At 38.6% G+C, this 5,000-nt stretch overlaps 5 non-coding genes and 4 pseudogenes across 5 annotated transcripts; all 9 read right to left on the bottom strand.

Annotated features, from left to right (window-relative positions):
• Positions 1-182: 182 nt before the first annotated feature.
• LOC137870041 (5S ribosomal RNA) lies at positions 183-291 on the bottom strand (annotated as a pseudogene).
• Positions 292-743: 452 nt separating this feature from the next.
• LOC137869871 (5S ribosomal RNA) lies at positions 744-862 on the bottom strand. The gene has a single exon (XR_011102596.1). It is a non-coding gene; the product is annotated as a 5S ribosomal RNA (ribosomal RNA).
• A 453-nt stretch (positions 863-1,315) lies between these two features.
• On the bottom strand, positions 1,316-1,434 carry LOC137869624 (5S ribosomal RNA). The gene has a single exon (XR_011102358.1). It is a non-coding gene; the product is annotated as a 5S ribosomal RNA (ribosomal RNA).
• Positions 1,435-1,886: 452 nt separating this feature from the next.
• LOC137869993 (5S ribosomal RNA) lies at positions 1,887-1,995 on the bottom strand (annotated as a pseudogene).
• A 452-nt stretch (positions 1,996-2,447) lies between these two features.
• On the bottom strand, positions 2,448-2,556 carry LOC137869989 (5S ribosomal RNA; annotated as a pseudogene).
• Positions 2,557-3,009: 453 nt separating this feature from the next.
• Positions 3,010-3,128, bottom strand: LOC137869679 (5S ribosomal RNA). Its single transcript, XR_011102412.1, has one exon. It is a non-coding gene; the product is annotated as a 5S ribosomal RNA (ribosomal RNA).
• A 453-nt stretch (positions 3,129-3,581) lies between these two features.
• LOC137869621 (5S ribosomal RNA) lies at positions 3,582-3,700 on the bottom strand. The gene has a single exon (XR_011102355.1). It is a non-coding gene; the product is annotated as a 5S ribosomal RNA (ribosomal RNA).
• A 452-nt stretch (positions 3,701-4,152) lies between these two features.
• On the bottom strand, positions 4,153-4,261 carry LOC137869988 (5S ribosomal RNA; annotated as a pseudogene).
• A 452-nt stretch (positions 4,262-4,713) lies between these two features.
• On the bottom strand, positions 4,714-4,832 carry LOC137869673 (5S ribosomal RNA). Its single transcript, XR_011102406.1, has one exon. It is a non-coding gene; the product is annotated as a 5S ribosomal RNA (ribosomal RNA).
• Positions 4,833-5,000: the final 168 nt, after the last annotated feature.

The raw sequence follows: 5,000 nt of genomic DNA, 5'->3' as shown, positions 1-5,000 counted from the left end.
AGATCATTTAATAACATTCCAAAAAGAAGAAAATATTGATATGATATCGATTGATTCTCTTTTCCCTTTTTACTGTTACCCACCTCTTTTCATGCATCTCTTCTTCAATCTTGCCTCTTTCTCACATATTTGTCAAATGAAAAAGCAGCATTGTCCTCTGCCTTATGGAGAGAGAAGTGAAAAGCTTACAGCACCTGGTATTTCGAGGAGGTCTCCCATCCAAGTACTAACCAAGCCCAACTCTGCTTAGCTTCCGAGATACGACGAGATCAGAGAGGTATGGCCGTAAGCAAGTTTGTCTCCAACACATAGTCCTTTAAAAGCTGTTACAAATTGCTGTCATTTATAGTACATTTAGGACATGTTTAAGAAATCTAATTTTATGTTCAAAGGGACCCCGTTTTTAAAAAATGAAGCAGTTCTTTGAATGGTAGGGTGAATGGTGAATTAAACTTTACTTTTCTTCACAGAGAACTCTTACCTGTTGGTCGGAACCGGATTGAAAAGACTCAAATACCAACAACAGTAGGTCAATTGCAAAATGTGAACGAACCTAAACCAGTTCATTGATTAACATTCCAAAATGAAGAAAATATTGATATGATATTGATTGATTCTCTTTTCCCTTTTGACTGTTACCCACCTCTTTTTATGCATCTCTTCTTCAATCTTGCCTCTTTCTCACATATTTGTCAAATGAAAAAGCAGCAGTGTCCTCTGCCTTATGGAGAGAAAAGTGAAAAAGCTTACAGCACGAGGTATTCCCAGGCAGTCTCCCATCCAAGTACTAACCAGGCCCGACTTTGCTTAGCTTCCGAGATCGGATGGGATCGGGCGCAATCAGAGAGGTATGGCCGTAACCAAGTTTGTCTCCAACACATAGTCCTTTAAAAGCTGTTACAAATTGCTGTCATTTATAGTACATTTAGGACATGTTTAAGAAATCTCATTTTATGTTCAAAGGGACCCCGTTTTTAAAAAATGAAGCAGTTCTTTGAATGGTAGGGTGAATGGTGAATTAAACTTTACTTTTCTTCACAGAGAACTCTTACCTGTTGGTCGGAACCGGATTGAAAAGACTCAAATACCAACAACAGTAGGTCAATTGCAAAATGTGAACGAACCTAAACCAGTTCATTGATTAACATTCCAAAAAGAAGAAAATATTGATATGATATTGATTGATTCTCTTTTCCCTTTTTACTGTTACCCACCTCTTGTCATGCATCTCTTCTTCAATCTTGCCTCTTTCTCACATATTTGTCAACTGAAATATGCAGCAGTGTCCTCTGCCTTATGGAGAGAAATGTGAAAAAGCTTACAGCACCAGGTATTCCCAGGCAGTCTCCCATCCAAGTACTAACCAGGTCCGACTCTGCTTAGCTTCCGAGATCGGACGAGATCGGGCGCAATCAGAGAGGTATGGCCGTAAGCAAGTTTGTCTCCAACACATAGTCCTTTAAAAGCTGTTACAAATTGCTGTCATTTATAGTACATTTAGGACATGTTTAAGAAATCTCATTTTATGTTCAAAGGGACCCCGTTTTTAAAAAATGAAGCAGTTCTTTGAATGGTAGGGTGAATGGTGAATTAAACTTTGCTGTTCTTCACAGAGAACTCTGAGCTATTGGTCAGAACCGGCTTGAAAAGACTCAAATACCAACAACAGTAGGTCAATTGCAAAATGTGAACGAACCTAAACCAGTTCATTGATTAACATTCCAAAATGAAGAAAATATTGATATGATATCGATTGATTCTCTTTTCCCTTTTTACTGTTACTCACTTCTTTTCATGCATCTCTTCTTCAATCTTGCCTCTTTCTCACATATTTGTCAAATGAAAAAGCAGCATTGTCCTCTGCCTTATGGAGAGAAAAGTGCAAGAGCTTACAGCACCTGGTATTTCGAGGAGGTCTCCCATCCAAGTACTAACCAAGCCCAACTCTGCTTAGCTTCCGAGATCGGACACGATCAGAGAGGTATGGCCGTAAGCAAGTTTGTCTCCAACACATAGTCCTTTAAAAGCTGTTAGAAATTGCAGTCATTTATAGTACATTTAGGACATGTTTAAGAAATCTCATTTTATGTTCAAAGGGACCCCGTTTTTAAAAAATGAAGCAGTTCTTTGAATGGTAGGGTGAATGGTGAATTAAACTTTGCTGTTCTTCACAGAGAACTCTGAGCTATTGGTCAGAACCGGCTTGAAAAGACTCAAATACCAACAACAGTAGGTCAATTGCAAAATGTGAATGAACCTAAACCAGTTCATTGATTAACATTCCAAAAAGAAGAAAATATTGATATGATATCGATTGATTCTCTTTTCCCTTTTTACTGTTACTCACGTCTTTTCATGCATCTCTTCTTCACTCTTGCCTCTTTCTCAAATATTTGTCAAATGAAAAAGCAGCATTGTCCTCTGCGTTATGGAGAGAAAAGTGAAAAAGCTTACAGCACCAGGTATTCCCAGGCAGTCTCCCATCCAAGTACTAACCACGCCCGACTCTGCTTAGCTTCCGAGATCGGGCGCAATCAGAGAGGTATGGCCGTATGCAAGTCTGTCTCCAACACATAGTCCTTTAAAAGCTGTTACAAATTGCTGTCATTTATAGTACATTTAGGACATGTTTGAGAAATCTCATTTTATGTTCAAAGGGACCCCGTTTTTAAAAAATGAAGCAGTTCTTTGAATGGTAGGGTGAATGGTGAATTAAAATTTGCTGTTCTTCACAGAGAACTCTGAGCTATTGGTCAGAACCGTCTTGAAAAGACTCAAATACCAACAACAGTAGGTCAATTGCAAAATGTGAACAAACCTAAACCAGATCATTGATTAACATTCCAAAATGAAGAAAATATTGATATGATATTGATTGATTCTCTTTTCCCTTTTTACTGTTACCCACCTCTTGTCATGCATCTCTTCTTCAATCTTGCCTCTTTCTCACATATTTGTCAAGTGAAATATGCAGCAGTGTCTTCTGCCTTAAGGAGAGAAAAGTGAAAAGGCTTACAGCACCTGGTATTCCCAGGCGGTCTCCCATCCAAGTACTAACCAGGCCCGACTCTGCTTAGCTTCCAAGATCGGACGAGATCGGTCGCGATCAGAGAGGTATGGCCGTAAGCAAGTTTGTCTCCAACACATAGTCCTTTAAAAGCTGTTACAAATTGCTGTCATTTATAGTACATTTAGGACATGTTCAAGAAATCTCATTTTATGTTCAAAGGGACCCCGTTTTTAAAAAATGAAGCAGTTCTTTGAATGGTAGGGTGAATGGTGAATTAAACTTTACTTTTCTTCACAGAGAACTCTGACCTGTTGGTCAGAACCGGCATGAAAAGACTCAAATACCAACAACAGTAGGTCAATTGCAAAATGTGAACGAACCTAAACCAGTTCATTGATTAACATTCCAAAATGAAGAAAATATTGATATGATATTGATTGATTCTCTTTTCCCTTTTTATTGTTACCCACCTCTTTTCATGCATCTTTTCTTCAATCTTGCCTCTTTCTCACATATTTGTCAACTGAAATATGCAGCAGTGTCCTCTGCCTTATGGAGAGAAATGTGAAAAAGCTTACAGCACCAGGTATTCCCAGGCAGTCTCCCATCCAAGTACTAACCAGGCCCGACTCTGCTTAGCTTCCGAGATCGGACGAGATCGGGCACAATCAGAGAGGTATGGCCGTAAGCAAGTTTGTCTCCAACACATAGTCCTTTAAAAGCTGTTACAAATTGCTGTCATTTATAGTACATTTAGGACATGTTTAAGAAATCTCATTTTATGTTCAAAGGGACCCCGTTTTTAAAAAATGAAGCAGTTCTTTGAATGGTAGGGTGAATGGTGAATTAAACTTTGCTGTTCTTCACAGAGAACTCTGAGCTATTGGTCAGAACCGGCTTGAAAAGACTCAAATACCAACAACAGTAGGTCAATTGCAAAATGTGAACGAACTTAAACCAGTTCATTGATTAACATTCCAAAATGAAGAAAATATTGATATGATATCGATTGATTCTCTTTTCCCTTTTTACTGTTACTCACTTCTTTTCATGCATCTCTTCTTCAATCTTGCCTCTTTCTCACATATTTGTCAAATGAAAAAGCAGCATTGTCCTCTGCCTTATGGAGAGAAAAGTGAAAGAGCTTACAGCACCTGGTATTTCGAGGAGGTCTCCCATCCAAGTACTAACCAAGCCCAACTCTGCTTAGCTTCCGAGATCGGACGCGATCAGAGAGGTATGGCCGTAAGCAAGTTTGTCTCCAACACATAGTCCTTTAAAAGCTGTTAGAAATTGCAGTCATTTATAGTACATTTAGGACATGTTTAAGAAATCTCATTTTATGTTCAAAGGGACCCCGTTTTTAAAAAATGAAGCAGTTCTTTGAATAGTAGGGTGAATGGTGAATTAAACTTTGCTGTTCTTCACAGAGAACTCTGAGCTATTGGTCAGAACCGGCTTGAAAAGACTCAAATACCAACAACAGTAGGTCAATTGCAAAATGTGAATGAACCTAAACCAGTTCATTGATTAACATTCCAAAAAGAAGAAAATATTGATATGATATCGATTGATTCTCTTTTCCCTTTTTACTGTTACTCACGTCTTTTCATGCATCTCTTCTTCACTCTTGCCTCTTTCTCAAATATTTGTCAAATGAAAAAGCAGCATTGTCCTTTGCGTTATGGAGAGAAAAGTGAAAAAGCTTACAGCACCAGGTATTCCCAAGGAATCTCCCATCCAAGTACTAACCAGGCCCGACTCTGCTTAGCTTCCGAGATCGGACGAGATCGGGCGCAATCAGAGAGGTATGGCCGTAAGCAAGATTGTCTCCAACACATAGTCCTTTAAAAGCTGTTACAAATTGCTGTCATTTATAGTACATTTAGGACATGTTTAAGAAATCTCATTTTATGTTCAAAGGGACCCCGTTTTTAAAAAATGAAGCAGTTCTTTGAATGGTAGGATGAATGGTGAATAAACCTTTACT

The sequence above is a fragment of the Cebidichthys violaceus genome, unplaced genomic scaffold (genome assembly GCF_023349555.1).
Source record: "Cebidichthys violaceus isolate CVI_PGR_0920_01 unplaced genomic scaffold, fCebVio1.0.p SCAF_127, whole genome shotgun sequence".
NCBI classification, from domain to species: Eukaryota; Metazoa; Chordata; class Actinopteri; order Perciformes; family Stichaeidae; genus Cebidichthys; species Cebidichthys violaceus.
The sequence above is the reverse complement of the archived record's forward strand: the minus strand, read 5'-3'. Positions and strand labels throughout refer to the sequence as shown.